The following is a 16,256-nucleotide window of genomic DNA, read 5'->3' as shown; positions in this document are numbered from 1 at the left end:
TGCAAAAAAGTGAGCCTGACTTTCCACATTGTTTTTCACCTTGAGGCTTTGATTATTCTGAAGTCACATAGAACACTTTTTTTCTTTTGCTTTTAGTAGTTTTTCTAGGATGTGCCTAAGGGGTGGTTGTCTTAGTGTTTATGGTGCTCGGGGTTCACGCGATTTCTGAAATCTGAGGCTTCTAATGTGATGGGGCAAACCCTGGAAACAAGTAAGGGGATTCTTTCCTCTAACACGGGAGAAAAGACTAAGGAGGGAAGTGTATGGAACAGCATCTCCAGTGTGTAGAATCAGAAAGCGCACCAACCAAGGATGAATGAGGGGACCCTGGAACCGCCCTGAAGTGGAGATGAGAGGAGCGCCAGAGTCTCGAACGGTTCCATCAGCCGCTATTGGCCTGTCTCCAGCAAAACTCAGCATCCCGGGAATGTGCACGTGGCCTGACCAGGCCGCAGTGGTGAATGTACAAAGCAGGTGACGGATCCTACAGCGGGGTGATTTGTAAAGTTTTCACGAGATGAAGTTGAAAAGACGAGCTGAGAACAGGTGGCTCATGGACGAAGTAGGGCTCAGAGAGGATGAGCGTCTACAGAATGTAGGGAACGGTCGCAGTGAGTTGACAGGGAACTCTAGTGTATGGGGAGAGGGCAAGGAAAGGGCGTGTTGTCAGAGCACAGAAGTTCAGAACTGGACCTTTCAAGGTGGAACCATCCTGGGTAATGGGCACCACCGGGGGTGGAGTCTTGCCATTTGGATACAATGAACATCTGGAGGTAGATATCTTTGCAGTTGGTGTCACGTCATTGACGAAGCATAAATACGGAGGCTCCAGTGACTCTGGTCTTGGCAAAGGATGAGTTGGAGGCGGAACACTGAACGAGGGCAGAGTCCCCAAAGAAGAGAGGAGTCACGACTTGAGCAGCGACCTACAGCAACACTTCGGAAAAGAGAGGGTATCACCATGGGGCACAGTATGCCCAAGAGAAAAGGAGGAAAGACGATGATGTAATATTGCCGGAACTGTTCTCCAGAAGCCAGGAGGAAGGAACTTTTTCTCCTTCCTCCAAGACGGAGGAATAAGGCACTTGAGAAAGCAGTCCCCACCTCCGCTTGGGGTTTCTGTAAATGTACAGTGGCTGAGGGAACAACCTCTAGAGGATGAGGCTTTTCAAGATATTTCTATAAAATACAGTGATGGACTTAAGGAGACAGTGGATTCTCAGAGAAGGAGGTGACCTGATAGGGGAGAGAATTGGAAAGGGTGGCTGTGAGGTTCTTCACTGAAGCAGACTTCCTCGTTCTTCATCCCGAGGGAGGCAGGTAGGGAACAAACAGGAAAGGACTGAAACCGGCTCAGGGCTCATTCTTTGATCTCCTTCATTGTACAGGGACTTTCAGCTGTCCTGTTTTCTTTCTAAAAATGGCGGTACCGGGGCGCCTGGGTGGCTCAGTCGGTTAAGCGTCCGACTTCGGCTCAGGTCATGATCTCACGGTCTGTGAGTTCGAGCCCCGCGTCGGGCTCTGTGCTGACAGCTCAGAGCCTGGAACCCGTTTCAGATTCTGTGTCTCCCTCTCTCTCTGCCCCTCCCCTGTTCATGCTCTGTCTCTCTCTGTCTCAAAAATAAAAATAAATATCGAAAAAAAAAAAAAAAGATACATAAAGTAAAAATGGCAGTACCTGCTTCTGAACTCTTCTCAAGAAACCACTGAGTTGCTTTGTTTTTTTAATTTATGGTGATGGTCCAAAATCTTCCCCAGATATGAGACAACACATGGAGATGTGCTCCTGGGCATTGGAGATTGTACTTGTGTTCCCAAAGGAGGATTTCTGTATAATTTGTCTTCTAAAAAGCTTAAAATATTTATCTGGTCAACCGAAATACTAAGAAATAATTTGAGAGATTTTTGGCCTAATTTGCCCAGCGGAACACGTAGAGGGTTGGGAACTTTTCCATATTTAACTCAAAGTAAAATGTTATGGAGGTCTAGGGTGACATTATGAGACATTTCCAAGGGTTTGTAGTTACTTTTGCTTTCAAATGGAGTGGTTGTATTTTAAGACTTTATCATAAATGTTTTAAACCGTAGGAGATGTTATAGAACCTGATGATGTATAGAAGTACAAATCTCAATTCAGAAATGATAAGATATTGCATTCTTAGCACTATTGGTTAAATAAGTCAAACGAACCAAGCGCATACATCAGAATTTGAATATCTCACCTTTTTTCCACTTCAGTGATTGAGTCAAGCTATGGAAAACACAGCTTCATTGTTTTCATGTAACGTTTCAAATATCATCAACTCCTGGGAGAAAACTGCTAAGCAAATTAGTCTGCCAGTTCTAGAGATATGTCAAAACAGATGTTGGCATTTTCCTATTACAGAAAGAGTAATTCTAAAGCGTTTACAGTCTTTCTTCTTTTGCTCTCTCCCTGATTTCTTCCTTCCTTCCTCCCTTCCTTCCTCCCTCCCTTCCTTCCTTCCTTCCTTCCTCCTTTCCTTCCTTCCTTCCAACTCCTGCCTCCCTTCTTCCCTCCCTCCCTCCCTTCCTTTCTTCCTTCCTTCCTTCCTTCCTTCCTTCTTTCCTTTCTTCCTCCCTCCTTTCCTTCCTTCCAGCTCCTGCCTCCCTTCCTTCCTTCCTTCCTTCCTTCCTTCCTTCCTTCCTTTCTTCCTCCCTCCTTTCCTTCCTTCCAGCTCCTTCCTTCCTTCCTTCCTTCCTTCCTTCCTTTCTTCCTCCCTCCTTTCCTTCCTTCCAGCTACTTCCTTCCTTCCTTCCTTCCTTCCTTCCTCCCTCCTTTCCTTTCTCCCTCCTTTCCTCCCTCCCTTTCTTTCTTTCTTTCTTTCTTTCTTTCTTTTCTTTCTTTCTTCTTTCTTTCTCTTCCTTTTCTTTCTTACTTGCAGTCTGTCTTTTATAGAATTTAAGAGTGTTTGATGTTAAGTGATCTGCCTCTATGTTTTCGGCAGATGGAAGGGAAGGGCACCACAGCAATATGGTGCTGGTCCTGGTAGGTGGTGGAAAGAGTGGCCCGGGATTCTGAGCTAATGATAGGTGGGAGCTGATGAGGATAAAAAAGAGACATCCAGTGAGTTCCCAGAACCAAGGGCTTCCAGAGATCTTCAAATAGCCTTGGTTCCAGAGCTCCCCCAAGTGACCATTTAGGGACTGTTTGCTCCTTAAACCTCAGTTTTCCCCACCCTTGCCCCCATCCTTGTCCTCCTCCCTTCTGGCTTCCTCTCCTTGCCTTGGCCCCTCACCTCTCTATTCCCCGTGTTGAATGAACAAATGCATTTGCGGTAGGTAAGTTCAGTGGGGGAGCTGTCTCGTGGCCATCAGATCTGGGATGACAGTGTGGTTGCGTCACCTCCTCCAAAAGGCTGTCCTGTTGAACGCATGCAATATAGTCTCAGTGAGACCCGGTCCTCTCTAGGGTGTCCCCTCCCGTAAAGCTGCCAGGCAGAACAGTCTTTCTTCTATCTATTTTCTTGATTTGTTCTCCTGGTCAGCCCTAGGCTGAGATGGGCACTGAGGGTTCTCACAATGCTGATGCAGTTCCAGAAAGCCAGTGCCAGAAGTCTGACTTAGGAGGAGAGGAACAACTTGCCTGGCGGGGTATTTACCGATGCCATTCAGGACTTGTGAGACCTGTGTCCAAGTGCCATGGGGGTGTGGGCGGCCTTCTCTTGTGGGACAATCACAGCCCACTCTGATTAACATGCAAACCCAAGTCTCCTCACCCCGAGGCTCCGATCACGGACAGTGGCTCCTTCTAGAACAGTCTGGCACATTACAGGTCCTGTTCTCGGTCTTCTCCAGCGGTAACAGCTCAATGTGGAATCCGTTACGGAATCGAGACCGAGACACCGAGAGGGATGGTGTTCCTTGAGTCTCATCCCCGCCCTGTCCTAAGGCAGCTCCAAATGAGAGTTACTGCCTGCCGAGCATGTCTGCATGACAAAGGGTTCAGAGAGAAGGTAATTTGAAGTTTTCTTGATGGATACGATTCTAATGTAGTGGCTCCCAGGACTTAAGCTTCCATAGTGAAACGTGAACTTCATGTCTTTGGATAAGAAATTGAATGGGGTTTCTTTAATTTCACTCCAGGATGGATTCTCATCGCTGCGAATGCACTCAGGCTCTAAGGTAAGGGTGTGCAATGTCAGTGCTGTGTTCTGAGTGACCAGATGTCCATCAAAAGAATGGGTGTCCTTTTATGAACCAACTCTAAAGATCAACATGAACGCCCTGGTGATTTCTCTACAGACCCCGACAAAGGGCAACCACAGCGGTCCCTGACTTGGTTTTGTACAAAAACTGAAAATTCAGTGAGGAACACAATGCTTTTAAAAAGAAGAAAAAGAGAATCTAAAATGAGCGTGAGTCCAGCGGACACGGCTACTCTTGACCTCTAATGTCAGGAGAAACAAGAAAGGAACAGAGAAAGAAAACGTAAATCCTTAATCAATAGAGGTTTAATAAAAGCAGAAACAATTGGGAATGCTGATTTTTATAGAATTAATATATCACTGAACTTCTGACGCTGACATAGCAGTGGCCGACGGAAGCTCGGGAGACAGAGCGTTTTTAGGCACGCACCATTTTCTAAATTTGAAAGGCTTTTGCTGACTCCCTCACAAGAGACTAGGGCAGAAGCAGCCCAAGAAGTGACAGACAAGAAAACAGTTTATTTTTAAAAGGTCCGTGCAGGCGAAGCGGCGTCTGACTGGATGGCCAGCTCCTAGAGCACAAAGTGGGCAGCGAGAAGTCGTCGAGGTCAACATGACCGGTGTCAGCGCATTCTCTGAGGACCTGGGCGAGGGGACAGGTTGCAGGTGGTCAAACCCGCTGAGGGCACAAAGGTGTTGAGGCCAGAAAGGACCAACGGGGAGAAGAGAAAAGCTCCCCGAAACTCAGTAGGTCATGATCCAGGGGACCGATAGGCGATTGCAAAATAACCATGTAGGCATTAATGCTCTTGGAAGATGTCTTCTGAGCTATGTGCCAGCCTGGAGCATTTTCCATCCTTCAGCTTCCCAGAAGAAGCTGTCGGCTTCAACCTCACCGAGGCTGACCTAGGGTGGCACCTGGGAATGTGTGTCTGCGGTTAGAGACAGGAAGAGGACTGGGGTTGTACCGGAAAAGAATGACATAGAAAAAATGTCAAATGTTGGGAGCCAGACCACCCCCATCCGTGACGAGGTCCATGTCTGGCTCTGCTTCTGAGTGGGTTTTTTTTGACCCTGAATGAATCTGGGGGGAATTTGCCCAGCAAAGCGCAGGGAGCATTGGAAATGGAGACACACATGCATGGATAGTTTCCTAAGCTGTTTGGTCTTTGAAGACAATTCGGGTATAAGGAGTATTTGACACGTTAAGAGTTTGGGAAGATTATGATCACGTGTTTTGAAATATTTTTCTAAACTTTTATCATGTTCAGTGTTTTTCCAAAATTATTTAACTTAAAATTTACCGTATGAACATTTGAGAAGAAAGAATTTAAAGAGCTTCTGATGGTACCATGTAGGAGGGTAATATATTGTGTTTACACGTTGGCTTTTCAATCTTCCAAAGTGCATCCTTGTCTCTTAAAGAGATGGAATGTTCCAACTAACGTGGCACGTTGTGAAAGGGAACTAGGATTGCCCACGCTGGTTCAGGTAAGGAAGTGGACAGTGGAGGCCCTGCCTGGACTCAGACTCCAGCTCTCCGCCTCTGTCCCTTACCGGGGCCTTGGGATGTTAATTAACCCTTCAATGCCTCAGTTTTCCGTCTGCAAAATGGGGATAATTATAAGACTGATCTCATCGGGACATATTCATAACTCATGAAGTGAATACATGTGAAGCACGTAGGAAAATCCCTGGCCAGACAGGAAGGTGACGTCAACAAATGTAAGTAAGTTGCTGTTCATGCTATTATTAGACTGAGTTCAAATGTAAATAATATTTCAAGAAGGAATATTGCATCAATATGTCGCCGTGGCAGCTGGGAGTCTGCACAATTAACAAAGGGAAAAATGTGAAGCCTTTGAAGAGTGGGAAGGCGATCTAACACGAAGAAGAAACACATGTCCGTAACAGGAGACAAGCCGGAAGCTTTGGTCAAGGATATATTCCTGGGAGCCTTTAAGGGTCCAGCAAAATCATAAACAAGCTGCAATTACCCCTTGTAGAGGTGCAGATACAAAGGGAGCCGTTCCAATCGTTCATTTCTCTGTGCAATACACAGAAATCCATCAGAGCCCTTTCCTGCCCTTGGAGATGATGGAGGAATTTGCCCGAACACGGAGCATTCACATCGCTCTTGGGAAGAAAGGCTTTCTCTACAACTGAGGCGATGCTATTCTCACTAGTGAGCATCCTTCAAGAAAGAGTGTGAGACACTGTAATTCACTGAGAAATTACGGACAAGAGTGTTGTGTTCAGTTAAGTCGCTAATTGTCTTGGGCTCTCTGCACTTGAGAGAATCCGAGAAAGACAAGAGTGTCTAAGGCGAGGTAGATTTTTATTTTATTTTATTTTATTTTATTTTATTTTATTTTATTTTATTTTATTTTATTTTATTTTATTTTATTTTATTTTTACTTACTTTTATTTTACTCTATTTTATTTTTTCCTTTTGTCCGTTTTCTTTTTGGCAAAAGAAGCAATGATGGAAATAGTTTTGCAGCTGTCAGGTAAAAAATGACCTTCATAGACATCTACTTTACAGTTTTATATGCTTTTCACGGCTTCTGAGGAGGAAGGCACATACTGTGGGAAGTCTGGGCCACGTCGTGGGTGGTAGGGCCAGCAAGGAGAAGTGACCCATGAGCCCTGGAAATAGAAACTCCCTTACCTTATGTTGCAGGGCCAGGATCTGGAAGTTCTCCGTGAGGGCTGTGTGATCCTCAGCGGAAATTCAGCCAGGCTCGCTGTCGCAGTGCGGAGTGACATGAGTGGCGCAGAAAGCTGTCTCCGCTTGTATGTGGGACCCAGAGCTCTCTGTCCGCCGAGCCCTGGGGCCCAGGGAACAAGCGTCAGCACCCTCGGTGACACCGCTGGATTTCCCAGAGGGGTGTGTGCGGCGGCCCAACTCCCGGCAGGTGGAGGGGCGGACGTTACCGGATTGAGGGAGGGAGGCGGACCCGGGTGAGGAGAACGGGCCCTTCCTGTGATGTGGCTGCGGGTTGGCTCCGCCGGTGAACACGGCCCCGGGGCTCCGGCTGTCCTGGGCGACACGTGGCAGCGGGGCGGGAGCGCCTGGGCAGGCCCCGTGCAGCCCTGTGGAGCACCCACGGAGCACCTGTGCAGGTCGGAGGAGCACCCCGGAGCACCCCGGGAGCACCCCACGTACCTGCGGAGCACCTGCAGAGCACGTGTGCAGATCAGAGGAGCACTCTAAATACCTGCAGAGCACCTGTGCAGATCAGAGGAGCACCCCGGAGCACTCTGGGAGCACCCCAAATACCTGCGGAGCACCTGCAGAGCACCTGTGCAGATCGGAGGAGCACCTGCGGAGCACCCACAGAGCACTCACGGAGCATCCCAAGTACCTGCGGAGCACCTGTGCAGATCGGAGGAGCACCCCGGAGCACCCCGGGAGCACCCCCCGTACCTGCGGAGCACCTACAGAGCACGTGTGCAGATCAGAGGAGCACTCTAAATACCTGCAGAGCACCTGTGCAGATCGGAGGAGCACCCACAGAGCACTCACGGAGCACCCCAAGTACCTGCGGAGCACCTGCAGAGCACCTGTGCAGATCGGAGGAGCACCTGCGGAGCACCCACAGAGCACTCACGGAGCATCCCAAGTACCTGCGGAGCACCTGTGCAGATCGGAGGAGCACCCCGGAGCACCCCGGGAGCACCCCACGTACCTGCGGAGCACCTGCAGAGCACGTGTGCAGATCAGAGGAGCACCCACAGAGCACTCACGGAGCACCCCAAGTACCTGCGGAACAGTTGTGCAGATCCGAGGAGCACTCCGGAGCACCCCGGGAGCATCCCGAGTACCTGCGGAGCACCCACGGAGCACTCACGGGGCTCCCCGCATACCTGCGGAGCACCTGTGCAGATCGGAGGAGCACCCCGGAGCACCCCGGGAGCACCCCCGTACCTGCGGAGCACCTGCAGAGCACCTGTGCAGATCGGAGGAGCACCTGCGGAGCACCCACAGAGCACTCACGGAGCACCCCAAGTACCTGCGGAGCAGCTGTGCAGATCCGAGGAGCACCCCGGAGCACCCCGGGAGCACCCCGAGTACCTGCGGAGCACCCACGGAGCACTCACGGGGCTCCCCGCATACCTGCGGAGCACCTGTGCAGATCGGAGGAGCACCTACGGAGCACCCACGGAGCACCCACAGAGCACTCACGGAGCACCCCAAGTACCTGCGGAGCAGCTGTGCAGATCCGAGGAGCACCTGCAGAGCACCCACGGAGCACCCTGAGTACCTGCGAAGCACCTGTGCAAATCGGAGGAGCACCCCCGGAGCACCCGTGGAGCACCCCGAGTCCCTGCAGAGCACCCGAGGAGCCCCTTGCACATCGTAGGAGCACCCATGGAGCACGTGTGCAGCACCTGTGGAGCACCCCGGGAGCACCCGGCAGCATCTTCCGAGCGGGAGGGGTGTGAATGGGGAACCCACGGGTGGCCCTCAGCTGCACGCGCACCCGCTCCCGCCCACCTGCTGCCGACCTCCCCGCGGAAGGGCCCGGGTCAGAGAACGTGCACCTGTCAGCCGCACGTGAGTGTGAACGCGCGTGAACCCCGGAGTCACGGGAGAACCGCACCTGCTCGCCAGGTGCAGTCGAGGAATCGGAGGGTCTGTCCGGAAGCGGACGACCCATCACTGCCCGGGGGGGGGGGGGTCCCGAGAGCCCCTTCCTGGAAGTGACAGGTGGGTGAGGCCGGCACGACACCCCTGTCCCCGGGTTTGGCGCCGTCTGTGCGGAGATGGGGCCCCCGCGCGTCACGGAGCACCTGAGGGCAGAGCTGCTCCTTCTCCGTGTTCCGCCCCGCGTTCGCGTCTTCACACACTGGGGGCCACTCGCTGCATCGGCCGCCGACCTCGTCCAGCTGCCCCCGCTCCGAGGAGGCACCTGCACCCACTTGAACCAACAGAATTTAGCGCAAACCGACGTTTTCGCAGCAGCCGGGTCTAAACCCGGATCTCCTGTGTGGTGGGAGCAGTCCCCTAGGAAGACGCCTTTCTGAAAATCCGCGTCTTTCCCGAAAGGTACGTGGAACCGAGGCTGCGAGGCCGGAGTCAGCTGCGGGTTGGGCATTCGTTACTGGGCGGCATCCACCTGCCGCGTGTGCTCAGGGGGGCTGAGGGGGAGCCCTGGTAGGAGGCCGCTGTGCCGGCCCCGGGGACCGCGAGGGCGGGGGGAGGGGGTCAGGGCGCAGGGGGATCCCCGAGATGGGAATGGGCCGCTGACCTGAAAAGTCGGCGATGGTGCAGATGAAGGGCGGGGGGTGGGGGGGGGTGGGGGGGGCGGCTACAAACCAGTGGTTGGACTTTTCTGGCAAAGCAGGAGCAGGTGGGTGGGAGGAAGCGAGGGCGCCTGGGGCCCCAGGCGGTGCAGTGAGGCTGGGGGCCGGGTGTGGGGGGGGGGGGGTCTGAGGGAGCAGCGAGTGTGTGGGCAGGGGGCGAGGAGCCAGGAGGAGTCAGATCAGGAGGAGCCCCTAAGGGGGCAGTTGGGGGGGGAGCAGCTTTGTCAAATCACAAAAACGACTCTTACACCCTGTGGACCAGCAGCTTTATCCCTTGTCAGCTGGGCAGCTCGTTTCTTTTTAAGCCAAAACAACCACGGGTGCAGGGCAGTGAAGGGGCGGGTATGGCTGAGGCGCGGGGACACCTGCTGTTGCTGCGCTGTTACCAGGGCCAAGGTGACCCTCCCGGTCAGCTCTGGGGGGACCCTGCACACTGGGAGGCCCTGCTGGGAAGGGTGGTGCATCGCAGACCCCGGGGCGCCCTCGGAGTTAAGAGGATTTGCAATTTCAGACAGAGAAAGAGAGAGAGAGAGAGAGAGAGAGAGAGAAGGAGAGAGGGGAGGTGGGGAGGGAATGAAGGGCCCTGGGCAGGGCTGGGGCATTCCCTAAGGAGGGGCCCTCCGTCCCTGGCAGTCAGCAGCTGCCCCCCTGATAACCTGGGGAGCCGGATGTGGGGTGAGCTCAGTGCCTAGAAAATTAGCCAAGTGTCTTGTGTATCTTCCAACCCATGACTTTAGCCTCCCAATGCAGTCAGGCTATTTTCTGGAAGCTCTTCAGAAAACAAGTTTCAACAGTGCAGTAAAATATAAAATGGGGCCTAGGTAACAGAAAATCCTAGTGTTGGACTGGGTATGAAGTTTTGGAGCTTGTGAAGGTCACCCTTTGTGAGGTAAAGCCAGAGTCATTTGGAACCAACAATGGGTTCTTATCCAACCCAGGTAGAAACAGCATTTGACCCACCATGCCAGGTTTAATTCCACCAACATAAAGAACAAGATTACTTGTTTGGAAACAATGCGCAGGAAGGGATTAAGGGCAAAAATCCCGGCATGTCTCAATCCTACATTCATCCCACCAGCATTGGACACTGATGTTTACAAAATTCTGTCGGCCTGAGGTGGAAAACCAAGTTAATATGTCCAACACTAAAATGGATGCATTAGAAAGAACGTTGCCGATTTTTGCCTCTCTTGGGAGGAAGATCATTGTATCTGCTAAATTACATTGGATTTTCTTCTTTGTGATAGGACGGGTTTTGAAGAGAGAAACTATTTCCTCTGGGGAAGTTGGTCTACGTTGCTTTTCTATCCCCTGAAAGTACTGTGACCAGCATATCCCAGAACTAAGCTTTCCATTTTCCTGTGGCTCGCTCTACTAATACACAAAGAATAGCTTTAAGAAAATTAAAAAAAAAAATGCAGAGAAAGTTCTGATACCTAATGCCTTACCATCCAAAATGTTGGGTGAAAAAAATGCCTAAAGTCCCCTAAATTATTTGTTAAAACAGAAGATTTTGCTAATTAGAATTCAGGCAGATTGTATTGAGCTGGTGCTGAGAAAAAACCGCTTTGCTCTCTGTACGCTTAAATTACCACTGTTTCGTTACACTATGTAGTTAAAATGACTTTTACCATTATATTGCACCAGGACCCACCCTAATGACTCCACTTTGACCTTAATTACCTACTTATAGATGCTGTCTTTAAATACACAGTCTGAGGTCCTGGCGGTTACAGCTTCAATGCACCAATTTTGTGGGGACACAATTCAACTCCTAAAAATCATGGTAGAAAGTCTCCTGACGGTGTAGGGTTCCTCTAGGGTCACATTCATCTTCTGGACATTTTGAGACTGAGAATCTGCCTTTACCAATTCTCTTCTTATTCTAATTTTTCTGTTTCTAAGTACCTCGGTCTCTTGAGGCACCAGGACAAAAATGAATAAATAAAAAGCAAACGATAACAATGAAACCAGAAGCCCTCAGTTTTAACTAGAACTTCTTTTTCCATATCTTGTTTCTCGCGAAGCCCTGAGGATTATTCCTGTGAAGTGACTTTCATTTCTGTCCCCTCCTACTCTTTTCTGTCTCCCATTATGGTCAGACTATTGGCTTATGTCCCTAACTGTAGCACAAGGAAGTTTCTAGCGTAGTGCTTGACTAAATAGTGTCATAGTTTTTTCCCTTCGGGGGTGTGCTTCTGAACTCGCTGTGATTCTCAGGGGTTGTGTGGAGGTCACTAGTGCTTTTCACAGACAATTTGTTGACTCCTCCTGGGAACATGATACAGTTGCCCTTTCTGCCTCTTTGAAAGTGAGTGCTGACTTTCTGACCTGCTTTGACCAGTGAAATGTGAAAGGAAGTAATAGACATTTCTTCACGAGGGGCTGTCAGTCAAGGGCCCTCACCTACCTCACCACAGGGGTGTGATGGGGCCTAAGGTTACAAATCTGATTACCCTTCTCTTCTGGAACTCATCGAGACCTGGGGCCCCAAAGGGACCAGTCTGAACCCATTCTCTTCCTTTCTGAGCTCCTAAGAGGTAAATACCGTGTGAGCTCAGAGTAACAAAACCTCCTCGTGTATCACTTTGAAGAAAGTGTGCCTGAGAGAGAACCAATACAGAAAAGAAGAACCGAGAGATGGAGAGAAAGGGCAGATTTCTGATGATGTAGTTTTAGTATCTGGACTTGGAGATCTGCATAACTGTGTGTGTGTGTGTGTGTGTGTGTGTGTGTGTGTGTAATATACCTTCTTTTGTGTTTAAAGATCAGAACTGGGTTTCTTACTCTCACACTGGCATTCACTTCCATTTCCCTCCCGTCCCTACCAGGAAGTCTGTAAGACTATTTTCAAGTCTGTAGACCAGAAGTCTATAAGAATATCCCAGGTGACTCTACGAATTAACCAGTTTCATCCATCGCTATTATCTTATGTATTTCCAATGACTGAAAATCCTCGCAGAATGAATTGCTAAGTCTCAGCTCTAACTTACATTGCTCAACACCTGATTGCCATCCGCCTGTGCTCATCTGTCCCCACTGCCCTGCAGGGACATAGTACATTGTTTGTGAGAAATGTGACCATCCCTTACACTTTATCCTGTCCATCCTCCAGCCCGTGCCCATTCATCTGGAAGGCTCAGCACCCTCAACTCCATTAAGAGAATTCACACCTCTTCTTCCAGACTCAAATCAAAAGCCAAACTTTCTGTAAGCTTCATTTTGTTACTAGTCATGAAATAATGTTGATCAACCTTCAATTGAAGAAATACTAGTGTATGAGAAGGAAGAAAAAGAATCTATCTTTCTCGATTGCTGACCTGAGTGTCCTTCCTCATTGGTTAATATTCAGAAATATCACCTGGTCTTTTCTATTCCCCAGACTCGTTGAGATGAGCAAGAGTTAATGTAGACTGAAGTGAACTTTTACTCATATTTATCTGTCACTGGGTTGTTTTGTGATTGTGTGTGCATCATTTCTCATAGATTGTAACTCCTCCAGGGAAAGAACGAGGTGGCATGTGTCATTAAAGTGACTAAAGAGACTTGTGTCTTAGACACAAAAGGGCTTTAATATACTCTACTGCATCAATAAACTAATCATAGAAGAATATGATTAAGAGATAGCTGTATCCAACAGCATTTATACAGTATAGATTTTAGACATTGGAATCACTAGATAGAATTTGTCGAACTTCCACAATCTTTAGGAAAACGGTGTCTTTGGCAAAATCAATGTAAAACATTTCTATGCTTTAAAGTGATGACATCAAAACAGATTTTTGATACTGTTTCTTTGACTTCTGTCACCTCATGTCCCCCCCCCCCCCCCGATTAAAGATAGGGTGATTTGTATGAACTAAAACTACTTTTCTTCATAAAATGAAAAAAGACAAAAATTGCATTCATAACTGTTCTAATATCCGCTTGGCTCTCAGATTGTGTGGCATCAGGGCATATCGCTCGCTTTTTTCTCGTTGGACAATAAAAATCAGTGGCTTTTGGATTCTCTTGGTCACACAATCATTTATGGCCATCTATGAGCTCCTCAATCACAGGAAACTTCCGATTACAGTTGCAAATGCCTCTTTTCCTCCTACTAGGCGGAAGCACATCCTTTACCTCTTTACCAAGAGTTATAAAACTCTTGGGCATCTGATAAGACTCCAGATGATCTACATTTGCCTCTAATGTTTGAACGCAATGAACAAAGTACCCCAGCTGGCATTGTCTTTTGAGCTAATCTAGATACAGCCCTCACATTCCACCCTCGGGGGAAACTAAGGCAGGAGTGGTAAAGTGACTTTCAAGGTCACAGACCTCACTGGGGCAGGGGCAGGGGCAGGGCTGGGACCCCCATCTTCTTACATTCACTGTCCTGGGATGGGGTCTTCTGAGGGTGTATTTGTCCTAGCACACGGAACAACCTGTGTATAAGGATCTATGGGGGCAGTCTCCTGCCAGTGGTGCCCAGGTCCCTAAGAAGGTCCCCTCTCTGTTCAGCCAGGCCAACGGCTTGAAGTGCCCCAAACCACATGAAGCCACAGATACCGATGCCCTGTACTCAGCCCTGTCTTTATTCTGACCCTAGTTGCCTGTAGACGAGGCTGATCTTCTGGCTGGATTATGGAGAGGTATCAATACACCTGTCTCCTGGGGCCGTCACAAGTTCACGGGGCTCTGCTGCACCTGATGTGGGTTTGCAGTATCATAGAGAACCAGGAGTGCTGAAATAGAGAGTGTGCCCCAATACAAGCTGATAGATTGGGTAAAGCATATTTTATCAACAGAGCACAGAGCAGATTTATAGTACACAATTGTGTATTATGACAAGTAAAAATAGCTTTTTTTTTTCCATGTTCTGGAAAATTTTTGTTTCTTAACTACGAGGGAACTGTTCACAGGTTGCTATTGCCCTGTTGAGGGTAGGGATAGAGATTAAAAACATCTGTGAAGATCCTGGAAGTAATTATTTTACATTCAAGAAGCCACCGAGGACAGTCTTCCATAGGCAAAGCATTGTCATGGGGGTTGTTTGGGATCTGACATGATCACAGACTCTGCCCTCCAGGAGCTCATAATTCATTAGGCGTTTATGCAAGAATGCAAGAGAGACATTGACAAGTTCCAAAAGAGCCGTGAAAGTGATAACTTAATTCCGAGGAAGGGGCGCTCAGCTTTCCACTGGGTGTGTTGAAGGAAAGAGGGAAGATCCTTTCTTCATGTCTTTCGATTTCAGCAAAGTAGCACGAGTAGCTTGTCAGAAGGGGCTAACTAATTACACCGTGTGCTTTCCTGCGGTGGGGAAGAGAGTGTCACCTGAGTAAGTCACTGTCAAACACAGATGCTCATCACAGCTCCAGAAGTCATTGCTTCACTGAATACACGTTCCTCTTACGTGGAAGGTTGTATGTGAGCCTGTGCTTTAGAATTTTGAAGTAAATAAAAATTCCTAAAATTAGGGAGTTTGCCGTCCTTTAATTGATTGAAGAGATTTTTAAACATTAGGAAAGTTTTAAAAATGATGTGTCTGCAGTTGGATTTTAAACAATACCTTTGATCTTGCCCTCTGTACCTCCAAACTACAAATCAGCCTTTCCCCAAGCTCCTATGTTGATTTTTATCCCGTTTTCATTGGGAATGCTCACGATACTAGACCTAAGCGAGATCTATTATTGCATTATTGCAATAGTGAGAAATTGCCGTAGTGAGGAAAATGAGAGACGACACAAGGCAGCCTTAGCCTGTAGAGTACTTTTTCTCTCTATTTAATATACACATATTTTCCTCTTTCAGTCTCCGTTTTGTTTTGTTTTGTTTTGTTTTGTTTTTGTTGCGAAAGGAAATGCTTTATCTTACTCATTCTCATATCCATCAAATCTACCATGGTTTATGGCACACAGCAGTTCTCTATCTTGAGAACTAGATTAAAAATGAACGAATGGGGGCGCCTGGGTGGCGCAGTCGGTTAAGCGTCCGACTTCAGCCAGGTCACGATCTCGCGGTCCGTGAGTTCGAGCCCCGCGTCAGGCTCTGGGCTGATGGCTCAGAGCCTGGAGCCTGTTTCCGATTCTGTGTCTCCCTCTCTCTCTGCCCCTCCCCCGTTCATGCTCTGTCTCTCTCTGTCCCAAAAATAAATAAAAAAAAAAAAAAAAAAAAAAAAAAAAAAAATGAACGAATGAATGGATGCATGAATAAATGGGAGAATTTCATCATTTCCACTCTTGAGAATGAACCACTCAATCATATTGCAGAAAGTCCTAACCCCACGGAATTGGAACGTACCCAAAATGTAGGTTGAGGCTTTGTGACGGTTGCTCTAACTTAGCATATTGCACAAACTGGACTGAATTTACCACGATGGCACTGGTAGGGGGCCGTGCCCAGGCTTTGGTAGATAAGGTAGAATATAGCTATGGTACTTGAAATCTAGTGATTTTTGCTTAATTGAAGGAAATGGAAATGGAAAGGAAAAGGAAATGAGCAGCAGACAGCTGATGCGAAAACGCAAGGGTGTGGAAAAACTGTGACTCGTGTGTCAAGGAAGGAAGGACTAGGTGACACTGACGCAGGTGATGGGATTGCTCGGGGATCGCCCCAGCCGAAGGCTCACGAGCCTTTACTTCTGTAAGTTGTCTGTGGGAGCCCAGCTGCTGTGTCCCCCCGGGGACAAGCCTCCTGTGTCTCATTCATCTCTGAAAATGCATTCTTGACCCGTCCAAGCGAGGCCATCGAATCTACATGATACGTGAATCAGTGGATTAGAGAGAAATCTGTGTC

The sequence above is a fragment of the Panthera leo genome, chromosome A1, assembly GCF_018350215.1.
Source record: "Panthera leo isolate Ple1 chromosome A1, P.leo_Ple1_pat1.1, whole genome shotgun sequence".
NCBI lineage: Eukaryota > Metazoa > Chordata > Mammalia > Carnivora > Felidae > Panthera > Panthera leo.
Note: the sequence above shows the minus strand (reverse complement) of the source record.